The following is a 27,690-nucleotide window of genomic DNA, read 5'->3' as shown; positions in this document are numbered from 1 at the left end:
TTAAGCAAGGTGGTTTTCCAAGGAAGCAAAGTCCTTTAGAAATGTAAACTTTTGTAGATTCTTTTGTCAAAATGAGCCCAAAGACCCAAGAATACGGGGACACTGTGAGAAGCACTGGCATGGAAAGACTGATGTCAACAGGTTGGGGACCTCTGCTAATACAATATACTTGCAAATTCAAGATTCAGTACCAGGCACAAAATCAGTATGGTGGCTTGGAAATCATAAAGGTAATGAAGTTTCTCTGCTAGGATTTCCCTAAAAAGAGAACACATTAAAAAGTAGATTTGACAAAGTAGAAGATTACACAAGTAATAGGTTTGAGAAACTGGTATACATGGAAAGAGAACACTAACTAAAATTTGATAGACAAAAATGAAAAGACAAGTAACATAAATGAGAACATAAACTTCAGGAGAAAAAATTTAAAAATTGGTGGTCCTGAAAGAGACACCAGAAAAAAGTACAGCAAAAGCAAACTTTTAAATTTCTGCACTAAGCATTAAGCCTTTACTTGAAAGGCTTAACATATGTATCAAAGAGCTCCCTTGGGCTGTGGTGTCACTATGTATGTGTCATCAGGCAAAAATTAATGAAAGGAAAAACTCCTCAGATATCTTAATGAAATATTTAAGCTTCAAAGAGAAGATTCCTGGAACTATCCAGTACCATGATCTCCCCTACAAAAGTTACATGGGACATTTGAAGTAGGCTATGACTTCCCATCACAATTAATAGATAGATAATAATTTTTAAAAAATGTCAGAGTTTGGATGAGAAAGGTTTTTTTTCCACAAGAATTCTATACTCAAACATGTTTCTCATCTAAGACAACAGAAATCTACCCTAAGGCAAGCAAAGATCTGGAAAAATAAAGCCATATGGCATTTAGGGGTGGGGGTAGGAATAGGTACTATAACTGATAGATGAATCAAAACTAAGGAATTGTTAGAAAAACAGTAGGAGGATGGTACGAGAGGCACTGTAACAGAGAAAAGAAGAGATATTAGTCAAAGAATACAAACTTTTAGTTTAAGATGAATAAATCACCTGGCGCGGGAGCACATGCCAGCGACTCAGGAGGCTGAGGCAAGACGATCACAAGTTCAAAGACAGCCTCAGCAACTTAGCAAAGTCCTGTCTCAAAAGAAAAAAATGTGCGGGAGCTGGGGATGTGGTATTCAACGTAGCTCACTGGTTAAGCACCCGTATTCAATCCCCAATACCAACAAAACAATAACAACAACAACAACAACAAAACCAAAGATGAATAAGTCTGGAGGATTTAAAATAAACTACGGTGACTATAGTTAACAATACTCAGTTGTATATTTAAAATTTCCCTAAGTATTTCCACCACAAAACAAAAACGATAATTAGGTAAGTGATGTGTTAACATGATTGTGGTAATCATTTCAAAATATAAGTATGTCAAATCATCACACTATACAGTTTAAAAATCATACAATTTTGTCAATTATAACTCACTAAAGCTGGAAAATTTAAAATATTAAGGAATGGTGCAGTAGCACAAATGATTGAGAATGAGCACAGAAACTAAACTCAGATGGTTTTTCAACATGGGTTAACAAAGGGAGAAAGCAATTTCATTGATAATTTTTAAAGGGGAATATAAGCCAGTGGGGTGGTACACACTTATAATTCCAGCGACTTGGAAGGCTCAACCAGGATGATTGCAAATTTGAAGCCAGGGTCAGTAATTCAGTGAGATCCTATCTCAATAAAAAGGACTGGAGGTATAGCTAGAAAAGTGACCCTGGTGTTCAATCCCCAGTATCACAAAAAAGGGGGTAAATGTGTAACTATTAAAATAAGTTAAAAATATTATTCCTGATATGAAGTTCCAGACCTTTTCCATGAAAATGAGAAAAGAAAAGAAAGTAGTAAGAAGAATTAAAACTAAATTATTCTGTGTATTAACCCTTAGTTTTCCTGACATAGGAAGAATACAAAATGGGTTATTCTCACAATTAATACCAAGTGAAATATGTTCTTGGCTGTATTTCTCAAAATTTTTCAAGAGTTTAACAGCAAAATTGAAATCAAGATCTGAACTTTCCAAATCATTATAGGGAAATAAAAACACAAATGCATATAAGTAGCTAAAAAAATGAGAAAATAAAAAATACTCTATGACATAGTAATACTAGAGAAAACACTGGAAACAAAACAAATACCAAAAATGATAGCATAAATAAAAACAGTGGTATATTGATACAATGAAGTATTATATGAAAGTGAAAATTAACAAGCTGGGTATGGATCTATATGAGCAGCCATCAATAATGAATATATTAAAAATCACTTTAAAAGGTTACTTTATGACTCTCTATTTATGATGCTAACATGCAAAAATTTTAAAATACATTTTGAATAGTCCATAAGCATATAGGTGAAAAAAATCACCAAAAATAAGACACTTATCACTTAGAAGACAAGCTAGGGTGGATCCCTCTGGAGATACAATAAAGAAAAACAAGAGGCTTCAAATGATATGAATTAGGTTATGTTTTTCTTGTTTAGCTGTGGATAAATCTACATGCTTTATGCTGTGTGTATACAATGTATTTCACAATATAAAAACACAAAAAAGCCAGTAAATTTCAAACTTTCAAAAAATAAATATTTCTATTGCTATATAAAATATAAACAATCACGGAAACAGAAAGTTCCCTGAAAATTGTAAGCTAGTAAAACTTCATAAACTTCACAGAAATTGCAATGAAAACAAATGCACAAATACTAGAAAAACCAATCTAGTGATCTATATTAAACATATACATGCGAGACACTATTGCATTGCATGTTGACTGCAAAAATCCAACAATAACTCAACATTGAAATATTCATAACATTAACATCACCTGTAGGTCAAAGAAGAAAAATTACATGCTATAAACAGAGGATGTCAAATGACATTTAATAAAATGATGCATCTATGAATTGAGAATATTAAAGAATAATTCTGAAACACTTCTATTTTTTAATTTCTTCTGTGACCCCTTTATTATGCAACTCAGAGAATTCCCACATCTTTTCCATACAAGCGTTTTTAGGACTTCACAATCTACCCTAAGCCACAGTTCTTTCTTCTGTGGAAGACAGTCCTTCAAAGTGGAGCATATACCCAAGACTCCAACAGGGAGAGACATTTAATTTATGGATTGACACTGCCTCTTCCCTCCCTTACTCAGGTATCACACAAATCTGAACTAAACTGACAATGAAATGAACCTTATCCTAGGTTAATGCTATTACTTTTCGTTAGGTATAAACAGACAAACTTTTACATTTATTTCAGCAATGTTTTTTAAGACAGTGAAACTTGAACAAGTCTTTTTAAAAAGATCAGCAGATACTATTTTAAGTAAGTATGTTGAAAAATACTTATGAGTCTTTTCAGAGGCATAACTTCTACATCACTCAGGAAACACTTCTTCATTTTCTCATGATAAAAATGGGTAAAAATTAATACATGGAAATATGGCAAGAACACAATACTGTTGGAAAATGATAAGAAAACACTACAGAAGATATGAAGAAACAAGGATTAGAACAAATTATGTGTAAAAGGTTTCTATTTAGCTCAATTCAACAACAAATTGTTCTAACATATATGTTTTACAGTATTTACAAGATTCTTATTCAAAAATGAAATACACAAAGAACTACTTTTTGATGAGTCATTAAAGGAAAGCTGTACCAGAGAAGATACATTTTCATAAGTAAATATTTCCAGAAAATCATGTCAATTTTATACTAAGAGTCACAATGAAGAAGCAACTTTAAATTAGGAAAGTAAAGAAGGGTAGGAGATAGTGAGAAGGGAAAGGAGAAAGAGAAAGGAAAATTACAGGGTAAAAATAGACAAATGAAAATAATTTATTGCATCATTCACAAGTAGGCCAATTTACCAAGGAAAATGGAAGTCAATAATGCCAAACGTACTACAGAATGTAGTAGTAAATTTGTTGTTGAAAATAATATATTTTTTCTCTAGATGTTTTTATTGTATATTGCAAATTTTATTTTCATAAAACTTTGTTATTCGATAACTTTGAAGTGATTTTCATGATGAGTATTTTTTATTTCTTTTTTTTTGTTTTTCTTTTTTTTTATTGGTTGTTCATATTTTCCATACATTAAAACATTTCCTGTGTCTATACTGAAACAGGAAAAAGAAATTTTCCAAAGTATTTAAAAATCTTCCCTAATTTTTGGCATGTTTTGAACTCTTTAAAATCAACATTTATATGGATGGAGTGTCAGACTTTGAGGAAAGTCACAACAAAAATACAAAAAATTTATATGTTTACATATAAATTATTACACCAATTATTGGCATGTTCCTTCATTTGCTTTATCATACAGTTGACTCTCAGTATCTATAAGTTTTTGCAGTTGTGGATTCAACCAGCCACGGATAGAAGCTACTTGGAAAGAAAAACTATGTTAGCACTAAATATGTATACACTTTTTACTTCTCATTATTTCCTAAACCATACAGTACAATAACTATAAAGCATTTATACTGAATTAGGTGTAAGTAATCTAAAGATGATTTTGAAGACTTGGGAGAATATATGTTCAGATATATGCAAAACTACTTTATAGAAATCAATCTCCCCAAACCCATACAAACACAATTGTTTTCCCACCCAAACTATTTAAATTTATTTTTTTTGTTTTTCTTGACCTTGATGTTTGCCAGTAGCAGTTATTTTGTAGAAAGTCCGTTAATTTGACATCTCTTTATAGTTAGACATAAAGAATGCATTTTTGTCAAGAATACCATAGATAATTGGTGTCCTTAGTGCACATAGAGGTAGGCACATCATGTTAATCTGTCCAGTTGTCAGTGGCATTTACTTTGTTAAGGGTGGGATTATTTTGTTAATCTATGATAAAGTTATTTTTTTACCTTCAGGAAATAATAATTTACAGAAAAATAAATTTAAAATTATTTAAGTATCCTACTCCTTATCAAATGTTCACCTACCAGCTTTATAATCCATTGATGACTCCTGACTAAATCAATGACAGTGTTTTTCTAACCTCATTATTACTGTGATAGAGATTTTTCTATCATTCCTCCTACATTTCTTAATTAGCTTTCTATTTTAATTGACCTCTTTATATTTTCTCCCATTTATTTATTTTCCATTTATTCATACCACCATGATTTAAGATTCTTATAATTCATGAATATTACATCCCCATCATCTTTAGCCTAATTTTCAAGCTGCCTAGATTTGGCTACTGCTTCCTGTAAATATCATCCCAGATTTGGGCAGTATGAGCTCCTTGAAGCTGGCTAATGCATCCTACTGATGCACCACTATCATTTTTTGAGTGGGTCTTTGCTTTATATTTATGGCACAATAAGATATTCCAGACTAATATTGAATTTTCCTTATTCCAGCCCTAAAATCAGCTTTTTACACAGGAACACAAATTTTTTTAGAAAGGAACTAAATTAGAAACTAATATCTAGATACTAATTGTGCTCAATGCTTTAAAGGAATATTTGTTTCTGGACCCTTTCACTATATATTAGTAAGAAGTATTAACACATGCATGTACAATGTCTTTTAAAAAGGATGAAAATAAGTTCAGTGCCAACAATACACCATAGTTCTCTCTTTTCATATTTTAAATTCTCTTCTCCAATACTAAGAAACCAGGATGATGCTATTCTCAAAAAGTTGCACATTTGCTCAAATCTATATTAAACAGACCCAGAATTCAATGTTTTTATAATTATTTTATATTTAGATCAATGGGCATATCTTTTGAAACTCATGTTGTTTCTGTTTTTCTTCCATTTTGGGTTACTACACCACATTCTTGTTAATTTTTATCTCTTTAAATCTACTTTTATTTGTTTATCTTTATTAATTCAAGGAATCTGTTTTTGGTATGAAGCTAAATTTGTTGAGTAACCTAAAGCAGTGATTATAGATAACGTTTTGTTTGTCCTTTTGTATTTTATGTCTTTGGTATTTAGTAAAGTCTGTATTTTTGTTCTGTGAGTTACCTTTGTACTTATACATTTGCAATGTCTTAATCACAATTTTCGTATTGTTTTGTCATGTGTCATGGCAATTTCAATAGTATCTTCTTATTCCCTACTACTGCTTTTAGAACAATCGTATGCTTATTTTTCTTTTTTTCTCTTTCCTTCTTCCTTTATACTTGCATTATTTTTTTCTTTCTTCTTTTTTTGTTAGTTGTAGATGGATACAATACTTTATTTTATTTATTTATCTTTATATGACACTGAGGATCAAACCCAAAGCTTCATGTGTCCTAGGCAAGTGCTTTACCACTGAGCCACAACCCCTACTTGAATTATTTTTACTTTGAAAAACATGATTTACATATTATACTCTCCAAAATTTGTGATAAAAACTGATAGGCAACAAAGAAACATATTGAATAAATTCCACAAAAAATTTGCATAATTCATTGATTTCAAAACAGAGGTTCATAATTACGAGCAATCTGTCCCAGTTCTTCATTCTTGAAACTCATTCCTTTATTTATAGTTTAAAAAGTGTCAAAATGAACAATATAGAAACAGACCTTTGAATCTATGTACAACAAAATATTAATTTGAATTTTTTTTTAAATTGAGGCCTCCGTCTTAGAGAATGAGTAAAGCATTTACAGGAATAAGAAATCATTACAATTTACTAGGCTGCAAAGTTTTTTGTTGTTTGATTCAAGTGTATGCATGAAAGGGTTGAAGAAGCCATCAATGAAGTGATGAATCCTCTGAAAGAGAAACTAGGAAAAACTACCCCATTTACAATAGCCTAAAAAACAAACAAACAAAAACTTGGGAATCAACTTAATGAAAGAGGTGAAAGACCTCTACAATGAAAATTACAGAATGCTAAAGAAGGAAATTAAAGAAGACCTTACAAGATGGAAAGATCTCCCTTGTTCTAGGATAGGCAAAAGTAATATTGTCAAAATGGCCATACTATCAAAAGCAGTATACAGATTTAATGCAATTCCAATCGAAATCCCAATGACATTCCTCATAGAAATAGAAAAAGCAGTCATGAAATTCATCTGAAAAAATAAGAGACTCAGAATAGCTAAAGCAATCTTTAGCACAAACAGTGAAACAGGTAACTACACAATACGAGACTTTAAAGTATACTACAGAGCAACAGTAACAAAGACAGCACGGTATTGGCATCAAAATACACATCTTGACCAATGGTACAGAATAAAAAATACAGAGACAAAGCCACATAAATACAGTTATCTCATATTAGACAAAAGGGCCAAAAACATATTGGAGAAAGCCTCTTCAACAAATGGTGCTGGAAAATATGGAAATCTATATGCAACAAAATGAAATTAAGCCCCTATTTCTCACCATGCATGAAACTCAACTCAAAGAGAACCAAGGATCTAGGAATTAAACCAGAGAACCTGCGCCTAATAGAAGAAAAAGTAGGCCCAATTCTCCATCATGTAGGATTAGGTCCGAACTTCCATAATAAGACTCCTATAGTGGAAGAATTAAAATCAAAAATCAATAAATGGGATGGATTCAAACTAAAAAGCTTCACCTCAGCAAAAGAAACAATCAGTGAGGTGAACAGAGAGCCTACAGAATGGGAGCAAATTTTAACCTAATCTCTAGGATATATAAAGAACTCAAAAAACCTGACACCAAAAAGACAAATAACCCAATCAATAAATGGACTAAGGAACTGAACAGATACTTCTCTGAAGATGATATACAATCAGCAAACATATATATGAAAAAATGTGCAACATCTCTAACTATTAGAGAAATGTAAATCAAAGCTACTCTAAGATTTCATCTCACTCTGGTCAAAATGGCAGCTATTATGAAGACAAACAACAATAAGTGTTGGTGAGGATGTGGGGGAAAAGGTACACTCATACACTGTTGGTAGGACTGCAAATCGGTGCAGCCAATATGGAAAGCAGAATGGACATTCCTTAGAAAATTGGGAATGGAACCACCATTTAATCCAGCTATCTCGCTCCTTGATCTACACCCAAAGGAATTAAAAACAGCATATTACAGGAACACAGCCACATCAATTTTTATTGCATCACAGTTCACAATAGCTAGATGCCCTTCAGTAGATGAATTAATAAAAAAAAATGTGGTATATATATATAATGGAATATTACTCAGCATTAAAAGAGAATAAAATCATGACATTAACAGGTAAATAGATGGAGTTGGAGGAGATAATGTTAAGTGAAGTTAGCTGATTCCAAAAAACCAAATACCAAATGTTTCCTCTGATATAAAATGGCTAATTCATAGTGGGATAGGGACCAGGAGCATGGGAGGAATAGATGAACTCTAGATAGGGCAAGGGCAAGGGATAGGAGGGGAAGGGAGGGGGCATAAGGTTATAAATGATGGTGGAATGTGATGGACATCATTATCCAAAGTACATGTATGAAGACACGAATTGGTGTTAATATACTTTGTATACAACGGGGGGTGGGGGGGATACAAACAACAGTTAAGTGTTGGCGAGAGGACATGAGAGAAAGCCACACTCAAACATTGCTGGTGGGATTGCAAAGTGGTACAACTAACATGGAAAGCAGTACGGAGAGTCCTTGGAAAACTTGGAATGGAACCACCATTTGACCCCAGTTATCCCACTCCTCAGTTTATAACCAAAGGACTTAAAAACAGCATACTACAGGGACACAGACATATCAATGTTTATAGCAGCATAATTCATAATAGCTAAATTGTGGAACCAACATAGATGCCCTTCAGTAGATGACTGGATTAAAAAAAATCTGTTATATATACACAATGGAATATTACTCAGCATTAAAAGAGAATAAAACCATGGCATTTGCAGGTAAATGGACAGAGTTGAAGAATATTATGCGAAGTGAAGTAAGCCAATAAAAAAAAAAAATCATGCCAAATGTTTTCTATGATATGAGGATGCTGATCCATAATGGGGATGGGGGACGGCATGGATATGGCAAAGGGGAGGAAGGGAAAAGGAGGTAGCATGGGGATAGGAAAGACAGTGGAATGAGATGAACATCAGTATCCCAAGTACACATATGAAGACATGAATAGTGTGACTCTACTTTGTGTACAATCAGAGACATGAAAAATTGTGCTCTATATGTGTACTATGAATTGAAATGCATTATGCTGTTATATATAACAAATATTAGAATTGGAATAAATAAAAAAATAACTTTTAAAAAACAATGATTATTTTTTAATAAAAGTAATAATTAAAAATAATAAATCCATGTATTTAAAAGTAAAATATTTAAAACAGAATGAAGAGATATAAAAAGGTAGTATTTCAAATGTGTGTGGGGAATAATAGCATATTAAATTATTCATACTAGTATAACTCACTCATTTTAGGAAAGAAAATGAATGAATTTTTACCTCATACAATCCTGAGCAAAGAGAAGGTCAGGTGGCTTAGATTTAAATGTAAGTTTTTTAAAAGAAGAAAATATAAGCTAATATTCATATAAATATTATGTTAAATGTTTAAATACATGTTAATTTACATTTCTAATATTGAAGAGTAGAAAAAGGTCCTTTCAGCATGTGAGATCAACCACAATAAAAATTAATACATTTCTTTAAAGAAAAGTTTATAACTTCTTGAGAAAAAATAATACAATGCTAAATATTAGACAACAACCTAGAAAAACAGTCTGTGTAATAAAATTAAAGATCTAGATCAAGCCGTAGCAAAACAAGTCTGTGACGCTAATAAAATTGATGACAAAGAATACTTACTAATGCAAAGTATTTGAGATGCTACAAATATTTTAGAAAATGTATTATATAAGTGTATTTAAAATATTAACTTCTTAAGTACACAAGTGCAAAGAAAATTGACATGCAGCATAAACACCAAATGTTGACAATTAGTGTTAGAAATATTTGATTTAAATTTACAAATTTTTTTACAGTAAATGTTTTAAAGATTTTTTCCTAAAAAATATTAGTAGCAGTAAATGTTTTAAACTCCATTCTAAGTTTTCCAAGGACTCTCCTTATTGTTACTAATTTTTTAACACTAAATGTTTTAAAGATTTTTCCTTTAAAAAAAAAAAAAAAGGAGTGTAGGCAAAACAATTGGCGAATATAAATTACCTAGGGGTGGGATCCAGTTCACCTGCCTCACTGGATATTGGAGACCAGAGGAAGGAGGCCTGAGCAAACCCATGCAGATGACCCTTCTGCAGTTTCCCATCTACCAATGTGTGGCTCCCCTCAGACCACCTCTACCTTGGGACACTGCAGCTACTGCCATGGTCCTTCCCACGTAGTAGCCTCCACCAAGGGACAACAGACAGGGCCTAGAGGTGGCTGCCTGCTGCAGCATTGCATGACACAATGCTGCATTGTGGAACAGGCTGCCAAGCTTCATCACATGGTCTGCCCTTCCAGCCCCAACGCTCAAAGTAGTTGCCCCCATCTTGAGTTACCTCCACCTATGCCTCAGCTATCTTTAGTTGGGGCAGATAGCATCTCGGGACATCAACGTACCTAGAGGTTGGATGCTACTGCCCCTAACAACTAGGAACATGGCCACTTCCATCTAGGGACAACAACCAGGTCTTGGAAGACCATCACCAAGGTCCCTGTGGGCCTGGTTACACCAGAGGTATTCCTACTAGGTGGTTATAGACACCATCTTGTTGCAGAGGCAAAGCAAAGCCTTGCATGAGGTCATCTCTTTCTCATTTTTTCTCCTGCTAACATTCAACTTCTTTTGATTCACATTCATAATAGCCTCAAAAAAAAAAAAAAAAAAAACCCAAACAACAACAACAACAATAACAACAATCATCCCTGGGAATCCATCTAACAAAAGAGGTAAAAGACCTCTACAATGAAAACTACAAAACACTAAAGAAAGAAATTGATGAATACCTTAGAAGACAGAAAGATATCCCATGCTTCTGGATAGGCAGAATTAATGTTGTCAAAATGGCCACACTACCAAAAGCACTGTACAAATTCAATGCGATACCAATTAAAATTCCAACGTCATTTCCTCATAGAGAAAAGCAATCGTGAAATTCATCTGGAAAAATAAGAGACCCACAATAGCTAAAGCAATCCTTAGTAAAAAAAGTAAAGCAGGAAGCCTCACAATACCAGATCTATAATACAAAGCTATAATAACAAAAACAGCATGGCACTGGCACCAAAATAGACATATAGTTCAATGGTACTGAATAGAACACAGAGACAAACACACATAAATATAGTTATTTCAAACTAGACAAAGGTGCCAAAACATATATTGGAGAAAAGATAGCCACTTCAACAAATGGTGCTGGGGAAACTGGAAATCCATACATAGCAAAATGAAAGTAAGCCCCTATCTCCCACCATGCACAAATCTCAACTCAAAGTGAACCTAAGAATTATACCAGAGACCCTACACCTAATAGAATAAAAGGAGGCCCAAATCTTTATAGACTCCTATAGCACAAGAAATAAAATCAAGAATCAATAAATGGGATGGATTCAAACTAAAAAGCGTCATCTCAGCAAGATACAATCAGTGAGGTGAAGAGACAGCCTGTGGAACGGGAGCAAATTTGCTACATGCACATCAGGTAGAGCACTAATCTCTAAGATAAAAAACATCAAAAAAACAAATAACCCAATAATAAATGGGCTAAGGAACTGAACCAACACTTCTCAGAAGAGGACAATACAATCAATACAATCAATCAACAGGTATATGGAAAAATGTATAACATCTCTAGCAGTTAGAGAAATACAAATCAAAACTACTCTTTTCATCTCACTCCAGTCAGAATGGCAGTTATCAAGAATACAAGTAACAGTAAGTGCTGGTGGGATGTGGGGGAAAAGGCACACTCATACATTGCTGGTGGGACTGCAAATTGGTCCAACCAATCTGCAAAGTAGTATATAGATATCCCTTAAAAACTTGAAATGGAACCATCATTTGACCTAGGTATGCCACTCCTCGGTCTATTTCCAAAGGACTTAAAAACAGCATACTACAGTGACAGAGCCACATGGATGTTTATAGCAGCACAATTCTTAATAGGTAAATTGTGGAACCAACTTAGATGCCCTTCAGTAGATGAATGGATAAAGAAACTGTGGTATATATACACAAAATGGAATATTACTCACCATTAAAAAGAGAATAAAATCATGGCATTTGCAGGTAAATGGATAGAGTTGGAGAATATCAAGTTAAGTGAAGTAAGCCAATCCCAAAAAAACCAAATGCCAAATGTTTTCTCTGATAATTGGATGCTAATCCATAATGGTGAGGGGCATAGGAGAAGTTGAGGAACTTTGGATTGGACAAAGGGGAGGGAGGAGAGAGAAGGGAGGATGGGGGTAGAAAAGATGGTGGAATGAGAGGGATATGTTTACCCTAGGTATATGTATGATTGCAAAAGTGTGATTCTACTTTGGGTACAACCAGAGAAGTGAAAATCTGTGCTCCATTTGTGTAAAATGAATTGAAGAGCATTCTGCTGTCATGTATAACTGATCAGAACAAATTAAAAAATTAAATAATTATATAAGAGGTGGAAAAGTTTTAAAAATTACTTATTAGTGTAATATAAAATATCTAAAAAGAGTGTTAACAGGCAGGAGTGGGTATTGGGGAATTTAAGCAAAGTAATAAATCTTTAAAACAGCTTTTCTTGAAAAAGAAAATGTGATATTCTTTAAGACTGTACCCAGTTAGTAGTAGGGTTATCTGGGGACAGATTTTAACCTGGAAAGAAGATTGGAGGATACAAGAAATGGGTAGGAGGGGCAGGAAGAGGATTAGAAAGAATATGAAAGGAATAAGAAAATGGAAAGGACATTAAAGAGAGTAAAAGAAGAAAAGAAAAGAGGTAGACACAAACACAAATATGTTTTGAAATGAATTGGGAAGTATGAAAGAGGAGGAGTGGGGAATAAGGGAAAAGAGTTTCCTAAGGAGGAAGAAGAAAGGACAGAGACCATATGAGAAGATTGATGATACAGGAGAGTTTGTTATAAATGAAATGGGATATTTGGAGGCAGCAGTGGAGTGCTGAAGTTAGCTGGACAGCCTGACTGTGAGTTAGACTAGAGGTGACTGTACACAGATTAAAAGTGTTCCTTTACAGGCTGAAGAATCCAGATATGCCTTTGATACTGGCACGTGGAGAGTGCAAAACATGCAATATAATACTACCCTATACTAAAATGTACTCTTCATAATGTCTGGAATCATTTCTGAATTATTACAGAAGATAAAATTTGATAATATTTCTTAAATAATCTAAGACTTAGTATACTATTTAAAATCCTAGTATACTACTAAAAATCCCAAGGTTGAGGGGAGAAGACAAGTGTTCAATGTTGGAAGATAGTAAATTTTAGACTGATATGAGAATAATGAAAGACTTCTAGAAATCTCAGAGAACACAGCATAAATACTATGCTAAATTATTCAAGATAAAAATACTAAGTAAATAAACAGTTTATTATGGAATTTCCTTTCAGAGTCAATTGTACCATACAACATATAAATTACTTGTGACACTTAATAGCTATACTTTTTTCTGACTTGAGACAGGGCAACTGAAGGTTCTAGGCAAATGAGGAAGTACTATCTCTCAACCTCAGGGGAGGTGTGTTTGTTAAACCAACTACAGTACAAAGAACACAACAAGTTCAAGTACACAGGTTAGATAGACTCTGCTGCAGAATAACATTCCCTGATACTACTCCAACTCAAAGAAGTGAGGAGACAAAAACCCCAAATCAACAACAAGGACATAAGGAGGAACAATCAGAGAGGGAACAGAGGTCCTACTCTTTGGCATCTACTCAGACATCAAAAACAGAAAGAAGTCCCAGAACAAACAAGATAATTACACACAAAAGGACAGACACACACAAACATACACACACAAGAGGTAAGGTAATCCACCTCTACCAATATGCAAGTCCAAGACCGCTGAAAACATGAGAAAATAGGCATGCCAATCTCCCCCCAAAATCCACAATCCCCCAACAGAAGATCCCACTGATAGTGAGGTAGATGAAAGCGCAGAGGAAGATTATAAAAAACTGATTATTAAACTGTTCACTGAACTAAAAGAAAATATAAGGAAGGAATTTAAAAAGAGCAGTTAGAGAAGTGGAAAGACTAATATGGAAATAGAAATAGTGAAAAGAAATCAAGCTAGAAATAAAAGACACAATCAAATTAAAAACTCACTTGAAAGCATCACTAACAAATTAGAATGCATAGAAAATAGAACCGCAGCTCTTGAAGACAGAATATAGAGCTTTTTAAACAATGAATCTTGAGTATACAGAGCACAATAAAGAGAAAAACTTATGGAACATGACCAGAACAAATATGAACTCTAGGACAACATTAAAAGACCAAACCTCAGAACCACTGGAATATGAGAGAATGTGGAGAAACAAACTAAACCATAAAGAACATTTTCAATGAGATAGTTACAGAAAACTTATCCCATATCAGAAATGAGATAGACATTCACATATAGGAGGCTTGTAGAATCCCACACAGATCTAGTCAAATGAGAAGTTTACTAAGACACATAATAATCAAAATGCCTAACACAGAAAATAAGAAAAGAATATTAAAAACTACAAAAAAAAAAAAAAAGAGAAATATCAGGTCACATTTAGGCTTACTTCTGATTTCTCAGCTTAGAGCTGTCTAAAATCATGAAGGGCCTGGAATGAGGTAGTCAAAGCCCTTAAAGAAAACAATTGCCAGCCAAGGTTATTATACCCAGCAAAGCTTAGTTTTAAATTTGAGGGGGAAATAAAATCATTCCACGATAAGAATAAACTAAAAGAATTCATTCACACTAAGTCAGCACTACAAAGAATATTCAAAAAAATAAACTACCCATAGAGGAACTAAAAAACATTTCCCAAACCTCCCAAACACAGGAAGTTTCATAGAAGAATAATCCACTAAATAAGAATCAAAACAGGATAAAATATATCAAAAAACCAGAATGGCAGGAAACCACAAATACATATTCATACTAATGCTGAATGTTAATAGTCTCAACTCTCCAATTAAAAGACACAGATAAGCAGAATGGATCAAAAAACAAGATGCAACTACATGTTGTCTACAAGACACTCATCTTATAGGCAAGGACATCCACAGGATGAAGGTAAAAAGATGGCAAAAAAGTTCCACACATGTGGTCCAAGAAAATAAGCAGGAGTAGCTATTCTTGTATCTGACAAAGCAGATCAAGTAAAAATTAATCAGAAGAGACAAGAAGGTCTCTACATCCAAGTAAAGGGAATAATCTAACAAGAAGATAAAAAAATAGTAAAACTTTGTGCCCTAAATGTCAACGTACCTGATTATATGGGCAAAATACAAGATTAAATCCCACACAAAGCCTAACACAATAATACTGGGTGATTTCACCACATCCTTACCACCATTAGACAGGTCAACAAAACATGAAATCAATGAGCATTCCTCTAACTTAAACAATACTATAAATCAAATGGATCTAATGGACATCTACAGAATATTCCACCCTAAAACAGCAGAATTTATCTTCATCTCAGCTGCAAATGAAACTTTTTTCCAAAATAGATCATATTCTAGGCCACAAAGCAAATCTTGGCAAATACCAAAACAAACAAACAAAATAACTCAAAACCTGATATAATCCCATATGTCCAATCATATCATAATGGAGTAAAGCTAGAAATCAACGTAAGGAATAATAATAGAAACCACATAAACACATGGAGATTGAACAATACTCTCTCAAAGGAAGAATGGATCAAAGTAGAAATGAGAAGACAAATTCAAGAAATTCCTAGAAACAAACAAGAACAGAGATACAACATATAAATATCTCTGGGACAGTATAAAAGCAATTCTAAGAGGAAAATTTACAGCACCGAGTGCCTACCTTAAAAAACTAGATCCCAAATAAATAAGCTTATATTCCACTTCAAGGCTTTAAAGAAGAAAAAACTAACCCTTAAATCAGTAGAAAACAGAAAATAATCAAGATTTGAGCTGAAATTAATGAAATGAGAATAAGAAAACAATTCACAGGATCAATGCAACAATGTTCGTTGAAAAAGGTTGAGAAGATAAATAAGATTGGCATTAGCTAATAAAAAAATAAAATAAAATAGAATAAATTGGCAAACCCTTGCTCAAACTAATCAAATGAAAGAGTAAGAAAATGCAAATCAACAAGATTAAGAGATGAAAAAGGACAAATGTCTTTTACCAATAGAATAACACCATGAGAATAAAGGGTACACTGGGAGCTCTCCCTGGTGCTGCAACCACCAAGTTTACTTGAGAGCTGACTTAGAGATTGGCATTTTTTAACAATGAATCCAAGCTGACCTATTTGCAGGAATTCTCAGGCAAATTATACACTCACTGTCTAAGTAAATTCTTTCAAAATTTATTTGAAAGAGATAGAGCAAAGGGTTTAATTCTAGGTCATTTATGCATGATGGTTTTTTTTATACTTTCCAAATAATTTTTAACAATTACAACAATATACAAATAGTAACAATAAATCCAATTAATGTATACATATATGTAAATGGGAAGCAATGGATTAATAATAGGCTATATGGTTAGCTAGGAATTAGCTTTGGAATTATCTAGGAATATCTAGGAATTAGCTTTGTGAGGAAAAAAATGTTTTACCTTTGAATTTATCTTTTATTAGTGTGGCTATTCTTACAAAACTATAGATCTTTAGTTGTTTTTCCACTTTCTGGTCATAATTAATAGATAATTAATAGATAGCAATTATTCCACTATCTATATCATACCTATTTATTACATTTACTTCTTTTAATTCATTTACACCTTATCACATTATGAATCTTTCTAAGCACCTAGCATGAACAAGGAAGATAATCAGAATTACCTAAATCACAACCAAGAAATCACTGAGAATAACTATTTTAAATTTAGGAAATAACTAACATTTATTTGGGGAAATAAAAAACAGATGATGCTTTTTGTTCCACTTATTCAGAATGTGCACCACAAGAATGACCCAAAAAGAATCAAGATATTGCAATGTAAAAGTTCATCGGAATGGCTTTGGGCATTCCAACAGAAGCTGTAGTTTTAATCGACATGGCTTACGATGAAAACAAATTATGATCAAATATCTTTAGAAACAGTTGTTAAGTCTAAATGTAAGTAGTAGAAAGGAAGGATTCTCTTCAAGTTTATTGCTTTAGTTCAAACAGCTTGGCAAGTGATTCAATTCTCTGAGGTAGTTGGCCTCTGAAAAAGAAAAATGCTTCTTTTCATAAGAAACTTATCTAAAATCAATAAATGAGCCAAGGAACTGAACAGACACTTCTCAGAAGATGACAGGCACTTCTCAGAAGATGATATACAATCAATCAACAACATAAAAAAATGTTCAAAATCTCTAGCAATTAGAGAAATGCAAATCAACACTACTCTAAGATAACATCTCACTCCAGTCAGAACAATAAATGTTGGCGAGGATGTGGGGAAAAAGGCACACTCATACATTGGTGGGACTGCAGTCAATATGGAAAGCAATATGGAAATTCCCTGGAAATCTGTGAATGGAACCACCATTTGACCTAGGTATCCCAGTCCTCGGTTTATATTCAAAGGACTTAAAAACAGCATACTACAGGGACACAGGCACATCAATGTTTATAACAGCACAATTCATAATAGCTAAATTGTACAACCAACCTAGATGCCTTTTAGTAGATAAATGGATAGGGAAACTTTAATTTTATATAAATACAAACACACACACACACACACACACACACAATAGAACATTACTCAGCATTAAAAGATAATAAAATATGGCATTTGCAGGTAAATGGATGAAGTTGGAGAATATAATGCTAAGTGAAGCAAGCCAATTCCAAAAAACCAAAAGCCAAATGTTCTCTTTGATTTGAGGATGCTGGTGCATAATGGCGATGGGTTGGGGGCCGGGGATGGAGGAACTTTAGATAGGGCAAAGGGAAGGGAACAGAAAGGAGGGGGCAAGGGAATAGGAATAATGGTGGAATGAGTTAGACATCATTACCCTAAGTACGTGTATAAGACATGAATGGTGTGAAAATATTTTGTGTACAATCAGTGTCTTGAAAAATTGTGCTCTATATGTGTAATATGAAATAAATTGCATTCTGGCATCATGTATAACAAATCAGAAGAAATTTAAAAAAAAACTTATCCTAATAATCAACTGATGGGAAGCTTTTTGTCTAAAGACATTTATAATAATACTCTTTATACCACCTCATGAATTAGACATTGTAGGTAAAAACAAAAACAAAAACTTCTGGATATTTGTGTCACCAACCCATGTTTCCCATTTTTTAATCACTTGTTCCTCTTAAACCAAAAGAAAGCACAACTTAGGACAGCAGAACACATTCTTGTCTGAAACACCAGTTTGTAAAAGAGGTAAAAAGATGGGGCTAGGGTTGTAGCTCAGTGGTAGAACACTTGCCTAGTTTGTGTGAGGCACTGGATTCAATCCTCAGCACCACATAAAAATAAACAAAGGAATTGTGTTCATCTACAACTAAAAGGTGTTGGGTGTGTGGGAGACTCCCCCTTCTCTAGAGAACATCATGGAATCCCTTAGCCCCCCGCTCCTCTCCAAAGGGTGTCAAATTCAAAAGTTTCCTCGACCAATCCTCACAGGACGCAGTGTCCACTCCCTGTTCCTGAGTTACCCTGCCAATCAGCACCTGTCCCGTCCCCTTCTTAAGTCGAAGCTTGTAAGCACATGCTCTCTTCTCTCTTCCTTTTTCTTTCCTCTTCTTTCTCTCCTCTCTCTACCCTTTCTCTTTCTCTCTGCTCTTTTCCTGTTTTTCTCTGCCTCTCCTTTTCTTCCCCTTTGGGCAGCCCCCCAATAAAATCTCTTGGTTGAATCTCCATCTCGGGTGAGCAACTCACCTTTCAAAAGGTATATATTTAAAAAAAAAAAAAGAATTAAAAATTTTGTAAGTGGTAAAAAGCTACTCTAAGAAAGCTGTTAACCTAGTTCAGTGGTCTTCAATTGAGGTGGCATCACTCTAGGGACAGTAATGGTAGGGTCGTTTTTGTTTTTCACAATGACCAAAGGAAGCACTATTGATAATCAGTAGTCAGGAATCAGGCATGCCAAACATGCTATAATACACAAAGTCTGTGGAATCCCAAATGCCAATATTTTTTTCTACTGAGAAACACTGATCTAATTCAATTATAAAAATAAACTAAAAATTCTGAATAAATTAAGAAATTCCCAATGAAAATTTGATTCATGAATATCCATTATTTCTAAACAAAGGAAACAGGAGCTTAAGAATACAGAGGCCCTGCCTCCAACAGAAATAAATGTCCTAGCATAACTAAACCATACCATCTAGAAAATAACTATAAAAAATTATTTTATCCAGAATTTAACAAGATGCTGATATCCAAAAGTATCGTTTGCAAAATCCACCTACTAAATAAATTAAAGCAATGAAGCCAAGCAAAAAATAAATTCAAAGAATAAAAAGAGGAAGATATGCATGCTAAAAACATGAAGAACTTAAAATATTTTTACCCTTAGTAAGAATATTATTGTGAAGCTGAAATTTTGTCCCAGTTGAATAAACAGTGGAGGCCAGCCTAGGGAGTGTTATGACATCACTATTAGAAATCTCATATTCCAAATTAGTTGCAAGTTACCAAATAAAGCTCATTTATAAACTGATTGCTACATTTCAATGGCTAAGAGTAATTACAAATTTGATTTCATAATGATAATTAAGACTTTTATATGTATAAATCTTGAGTTGGAAGGACAGACATATTTACCATATGCTATTCTAATCTGTTTAACTATCCTATTGAAATGAATGTATACTTAAATCTTTAAATAGACTAAATTTTGAATACATTAAAAATGTATTAAGTAATTTCTTATATTTTATAAAATAGTAAAAAAATTAAAATCCATGTTTTCTTTATAGCAAGTTATAAACAATGAAAACAATACTTATTGAAGAACTGTTAAATGATCAGATAAGACTGAACTTTACTAGAAAAGTAAAAACCATGTCATCATACTAGTATATCAATTCATAATTTCTTAAAAATAGAGCAATGTCTGACAAAATAAACCACAAAATTGACATATACAACTTTTCAGCATTATTGTTATTCTATACATTAGACTTTTTTCAAGGAAAGTAATAAAAGGATATACTAATTGAAAACCATGTATTATTATTAATAAAAAATACATTATTTAATTGAAGTGTTGATTAAAATGCTCTGAAAAACTTTTACTTTTTTCAAAGAAACATAAGATCCAACATGGGCATTTCTACTTCCAGAAATAATGACAGGTCATTTAGACCCATCTTCTCACTGAGAAAAGCAGATATTATATAAAAATGTATTTTAAAAATTATACAAATGCATCAGAGAATGACAAAATAGTGATGGCTTACTGGATCAAGAGATGAAAAGACAAAAATTCAGAAAGGCAAACACACCACTCAGAACTATATTTAACCTAAGAAACATTGTGAAAAAGGTGAGTGAATCTGAGTAGTATATTTGACAGCCTGAAGTGAGAAATAAACACAAAAACTATTTTTTTGCTATGACCCTAAAAATTTATGCTCCACTGGTAAAGGCAGAACAGAATCTTTTTTTTTTTTTTTAAAGAGAGTGAGAGAGAGAGTGAGAGAGAGAGAGAGAGAGAGAGAGAGAGAGAGAGAGAGAATTTTTTTAATATTTATTTTTTAGTTCTCGGCGGACACAACATCTTTGTATGTGGTGCTGAGGATCGAACCCGAGCCGCACGCACGCCAGGCGAGCGCGCTACCACTTGAGCCACATCCCCAGCCCCCCAGAACAGAATCTTGTAAACACTATAGATTCATTTTGACTCATCTAGGAAGCTCAGAAAATTTTAATCACTGAAAATGTATGAAGGTGATCCCAGATTGCTAAATGACCCAGGATCTTTGTTCCAAGCAATCTATGCAAAACAAAACAAAACAAAAAACCCTCTGAAGAAAGACAATATTATTTCAGTCCTCAAATTATGTATATAAACAGTTTTCAAGCACAGTTCAGTATATAGAGACAAGAAAAATCAGAAGGTAACAGACAAAAGAGTCAACAAAAACAGAAACAAAAGAATGAAAAGAGACTCAAAGGCACTCCAGATACCATATTATTAAACACAGACTAAAATCCCAGGCAATACTTTTTTAAAAAACCCATATCTGCTTATCACATGAAAGATTAAAAAACAAAGACAGGGGCTGGGGATGCGGCTCAAGCGGTAGCGTGCTCTCCTGGCATGCATGCGGCCCGGGTTCGATCCTCAGCACCACGTACAAAGATGTTGTGTCCACCCAGAACTAAAAAAAAATAAATATTGAAAAATTCTCTCTCTCTCTCTCTCTCTCAGTCTCTCTCTCTCTCTCTCTCTCTTTAAAAACAAACAAACAAACAAACAAAGACAAAAACAATTTGTAAAGGCTGGCAGAGGAAAAACTCAGACATTTTCTTGAAAGGGGCAAGCATAGATATATCTTCAAGTATTCACTAGAAATAATGGAAACCAGAGGCAAGAGCATTAAGTTTTCACTGTGTTCTAAGAAAAAAACCCAAAAATTTAACATTCAGTAGTCAGAGAGTATGTCACTGAAAAGTTGGAACATTTCCTGATAATTAAAAACTCATTTTAAAAAATTTACCATCAGACATTCACTAAAAGGAATATTTCTCTTTAGGTAGGAGAATAATGATGCTGAATGAAGTAATGGAGATGATGAAAGTAATGACAAGACATAAAAAAATATATGCATTTAGAGTCATCCCTGGTCTAGGTTCCAGGACCCTGCAAATACCAAATCTGGGGATGTTCAAGTTCAAGTCCTTTGCATAAAATAGTGTATTATTGGCATAAAACCTATCTATATCCTCCCATATACTTCAAATCATCTCTAAATTGCCTATAATATACAATACAATTTAAGTTTTCTGTAAATAGTTATTATACTATACTGTTTGAGGAATGACCGGGGTTGGAGGTATTTTCATGTTTCCTACACCATTTTTCCACAACCACAGTTCACTGAATAAACAGATGTAAAATTCTTGGATATGGAGGTGTGTGTGTGTGTGTGTGTGTGTGTGTGCGCGCGCGCGTGCACGTAAAATAATGTCTTCTGGGATTTAAATATAGACAGTATAAAAATAACACAATACTTGGCCAGACACAGTGGTGCATACCTGTAAACCCAACAACTCAGAAAGCTGAGACAGGAAGATCTCAAGTTCAAAGTCAACCTCAGAAACTTAGCAAGATTTTAGGCAACTTAGTGAGACCTTATCTCAATATTAATAATAAAAAGGGGTAGGGATATGGCTCAGTAGTAAAGTGCCCCTGGAAAATTTAATCCCTAGTACAAAAAAGAAGATAAATACAAGACCATGACATATATGAATCAGAGGCAGTGATACAATTAAAGTATTCTAGGTGTTTCAATTAGATATTTCAATTTCTGGAAGGGATAAAAGTACCAAGTATTTCATAAGACCATGACAAATGCTATCAGTGTAAATATATAAACACATAAATGCACGCATGTGCCCACACACACACACAATAATAGATTAAAAAGAAACCCTCGGTTAATGCTAATGAGGTAAGAAGGAGAAAAAGAATATGATCAAGTTGAATGATAAAAATTCAAAACAAAACATTAGGTTTAAACCCAAATACATCACTAGTTGTGTTAAATATCAACAGACTAAGCACTTAAGTTAAATGACAAAGATCTCCAACTACATTTTAAAAACCCAACTATGTGCTATTTATCCAGAAAAATAAACATTTAAAATATAATCAATAACCAAATATAAGATGATGTAGTTTAGTTAATATCAGACAAAACAAATTTGTTAGAGAAAAGGCAAATTTTATAATGATATTATTCAACTTACTAACAAAAAAGGATTCAATTCTCCTGGTAGATATAAACATTTCGACCTTGACCTTTTGGGGGAGAGTGGGGGAGTGTGTATGTGTGTGTGTGTGTGTGTGTTGTGTGTATAAAGTGAAAGAACTAAAAGAAGAAATAATATAAAGACAAAATTATCATGATCATTTTATTTTAAATATACCTCTCTTAGTTGAAGAAACAAAACCCAGTAAAATATATAGTTTGAGTTTACAAACTTGATATTAAAGGACAAATTAGTTTGTCTATCTCAATAGTGGACACCATGATGTATTGATCTTTATATAGATTTTGTAATGGCTAAGTTAAAGCTAATTAAGATTTTGTAATGGCTAAGCTAAGTTTACAAACTTGAATTAGTAAACTTTAAAACACTGCATTCAGTGTTACAATACAGAATATACTGACTTATAAAATACTTAAAACATTTACTAGATATTGGGTCAAAAAATAAATTCAAATATAAGTGGAGTCACACATAATATGTTTTCTGACCACAAAACAAATAAATCAGATAACAAAAATAAAAAGATAAGGAAATCTTTACATGATTGGAAATTAAGGAAGCACTTAACCCAACACAAAGAAGAAATAATAATACAAAGTAGGAAAACAGTTCAACTTTATAATAGATAAGAATATACAAAATGTGCAGAAACAAGATAAAAGTAATATAGCTTCAAAATGCAAATATTACAAAGCAAAGATGAAAATTAAAGATAAGCATCCATTCAAAAAAGATTTTTAAAAAGGATATTAAATGCAAGAAAAGGAAGTAGGTATAAAAGAAAAAAGCAGGAATGAATGAAGTAGAAAATACAAGATCAACAAAATCCAAAGTTTCTCAGAAAACACTAATAAAATTGATTACCTTCTGGTGACAATGATGGAAATTGGACAGCTAACAAACTAATAAAGAATGAAAAAGGGTACACCAACTATAGATACTATAGACATTACAATATTTGACAGTACTATAATTATTAAATAAATTAAATCTGTAATTGCAAACCTACCAAAAAAGAAATTCTAAACACTAGATGATTTCCTTGATGGTGGGAATTGTATTAAACATTTGAGAAATAAATTATCACCCTACATAAACTTTTCAAACGAAGACAAAAAATTAAAAGGCAAGTCACTTGCAAATAGTAATGAACCACAATCAAAATATGAGTTTTTACATGATTGCTGGTTACAATGTTATATCTTAAACAATAACAAAAAGAGCAAATAATTATATATCTAGGAATAAACTAAGAAAAATGCATAAAACCTTTACAAAGAAAATGACAAAACTTTACTGAGAGATCCTAATAAACAATTTAAAAATTTCTTGGGTTAGAAGGATAAATATTATAACGGTATCAGTTCTCCCCAAATTTAGTCCAAGTCATAATTCCAAGGTATTTTTGAACTAGAAGAACATAAGTTAAGTCTATATTATATGAAATATGCAAAAAAAGCAAAGTTATAAAATCTTAAGGCATGAAAGAGGCAGAAGCAATTACTTGATTCCATCTCTTTTGCAATGTCTGTGCCTTATTCACTGTTCCAAAGCAAGTAAGGTGGATGGCATGCAGTAGGGGATACCATTTACTCAACTAAGCGGAATTTTTCCAGTCAGTAATTTATCCAGTTTATATTATTTCCACCAAAATTTGTATCCTATGGATACTCCGAGGTAAAGGTAAGAGGGAAGTAACATTTTGAACACAAATGTTTACTAAGTGTACAAATTAGGTGCTAAAAAGATTTTAAATTTATTTTCTAGATTTAAAACTCCCTACCCACTAGTATTTTTTCATAAGCTATCCAAATATTGAAAGTATCCAAATATTGATCCCCTTTGGACTATTTAAATTTGTCTTTATAACATTTCAGTTCTCCTCAAAGGTATCAACACTAAGAAATCCAAATTTAACATACCCATAAATAAAGGATAAATGTACTGAGAAATTTTGATATTTTTATTTTTCACTGAATACAAACACTATATTTAGAAATACATAAACAAATAGTTCTATAAACAGATTATTGTCAGACAGCAAAATCCCTTGCCTAAGAACAAAATATGTATTTGGAAACAAAGTATTAAATCATGAGGTAGTAAGATATTCCATTCTAGTTTAATAAAACATAGTGATTATAAAACATTATAAGAGTTCATTTTTTAGTATATGTTGGGCTTTGGTTACTTGATATATCCTTATATTTATGCTTTTAAAATCAAGACACAAAAATATAAAATTACATAGAATATTATAGAAATACAATGATAACATTGTTTCTATAATCCCATTATGGACATAATTCTTTTTCCTTCCTTAAGATCACTCAGGAACATGGGTAAAGAGTGACCAGCATAAAATAAAATATACAAATACACCATATAAAGACATGAGTATTTTCATTTTCAAGCAAAAATTTCACAAATGTGGTTCAGAAAATTGAGTTACTAGCAAAACAGAAACTATTATTCAATATTAAAAGTCTGAATAGTATGTTCAAAATCTTCCAAAATGTCAAACCATGAAATAATTTACAAGTATATTTAAGTTGCTTCATTCTAGAAAAACTTCAAATTAAATGGTGAAGTTGTACACTTGTCTATATCCATAGACAGATATATAGAAACACGCATTTATGCACAAGTGTGCAACATATGCCTAATTCTTTTGGCAGAAAGAGTCTGATGGGGTCAGTGTCCATCTTGGATCAAAGAGCTATATGGTGAGGACCACAGAGTACATACTACATTAGGCATGCCCACAGAACAAGAAGGCATGTAACTTACTGGCAGCCACCACGAAAAGTACTGAATTTAAACAATACAGCTTCCAAGTTCCAAGATATCTCTCTCTTTCTCTCTCTTTCTCTCTCTCTCTCTCTCTCTCTCTCTCTCTCTCACACACACACACACACACACACACACACATACACACTCACACTCACACTCACACAGCATTTTTCCCAAACTGGCAGAAAGAGTAAGAAATGACTTGGGGATAGTAGAAGGCCACTGCAAAAAAATTAACATTGTCTCATACTATGAAAAATCGTTTTCTTTGCTTTTAATTCCTAGTTTAACAAAAAGAAAAAATCAGTTTGATATTTGTCTTTCTTTGTTACTTCTTCGTAACTTTAATCTCTCCTTAAAAAAAAAAAAATTTAACAAATGAGCTCATCAGTTACTTTTCATTCAGTTGATTTTCTCTTCTTTCTGGTAGGCATTAAAAGTATTATTTAGATCTTAAACAGTTATTTAAGTAATAAGGGATCTAATATAAAGAAAAATAGGAAGTCAAAGTAGAGGAAGTCTGAGTAGAGATGACATAGTAAAGCAGTGACTAAAATTTCCACAGTAACAAAACCCTCAAATTTTATCTGGGCATATTCGACCAGAGTAAAGAATACATTTAGTAGGCTCCTTATATCCAAGTGCAGCTATATGCCTAAATTCTGGACAATCTGAGATCTAAACAAAGTGACCTATGGCAGTTTCCAGTAATCCAGAAACTGTCCTTGAAATACATGAAAGAAGTGCTCAACAAATTTCAATCCTATTTCTCACTGAAAATCCAAGTGACCACATAAGATTTAGCATTGTAATTTGAAAACAGTTTTAATGCAACATCATCTGCAGTATATCAAGGAGATCACACATGAATTTAATTCCAAATTTGCTTTCTTTCAAAAAACTTTTCCTTTTTATTAAGGTAAAAAAATTCACATAACAAACACTGGGCATTGAACCCAGGACTTTGCACACCTTAGGCAAGTATTCTACAACTGAGTCACATCCCCAGCCCCAAATTAACCGTTTCTTTGAGGGAGGAACTGGGGATTGAACTCAGGGGCAATTGATCACTGAGCAACATTCCCAGCACAATTTTGTATTTTATTGAGACAGGGTCTCATCCACCAACACGGAGACTTTCTACCGGTCCCGTTCTTAGTGCTCGAATGTCCCAACCTGAAGCTGAAGTCGCCGCCCTGGGTGCACATGCCGTTGGCCATGATGGTGTACACTCTGATGGTGGTGTCTTATTTCCTCATCACCAGAGGAATAATTTATAATGTTATTGTTAAACCACGGAGTGTTGGCTCTATGACTGATGAACATGGGCATTAGAGGCCAGTAACTTTCTTGGCCTACAGAGTAAATGGACAATATATCACTTGCATCCAGCTTCCTGCTTACAATGGGGGGTTTAGGTTTCATAAACCTGGACTGATCCAATGCACCAAATACTCCAAAACTAAATAGATTTCTTCTACTATTCATTGGATTTGTCTGTGTCCTACTGAGCTTTTTCATGGCTAGAGTATTCATGAGAATGAAACTGCCGGGCTATCTGATGGGTTAGAGTGTCTTTTGAGAAGAAATCAGTGGATTCTGGATTTGCTCCTGTTGATGAAGTATTAAAGGCTGTACCAGTCCTCTACTACGAAATGTGGAAAAGAATAAAAAGCAGCAGTAAAAGTATCAAGTGCAAACATAGGAAGTATATGAAAGCTTGGACTAGAATTTCTTGATATCAGAGACAAGCTTATCACAGTATTTTTTTCCTGCTGAC

General features: G+C 33.1%; 1 protein-coding gene and 1 pseudogene across 1 annotated transcript in view; one reads left to right on the top strand and one right to left on the bottom strand.

The window, feature by feature from the left end:
* Arid2 (AT-rich interaction domain 2) overlaps positions 1-27,690 on the bottom strand; it is a 176,771-nt gene that overhangs the window by 78,613 nt on the left and 70,468 nt on the right. The window lies entirely within an intron of this gene.
* Positions 72-27,523, top strand: LOC143397355 (oligosaccharyltransferase complex subunit OSTC pseudogene; annotated as a pseudogene).

This window comes from Callospermophilus lateralis, chromosome 4, assembly GCF_048772815.1.
Source record: "Callospermophilus lateralis isolate mCalLat2 chromosome 4, mCalLat2.hap1, whole genome shotgun sequence".
Classification (NCBI taxonomy): domain Eukaryota; kingdom Metazoa; phylum Chordata; class Mammalia; order Rodentia; family Sciuridae; genus Callospermophilus; species Callospermophilus lateralis.
Note: the sequence above shows the minus strand (reverse complement) of the source record. Positions and strands in the feature narration are given on the sequence as shown.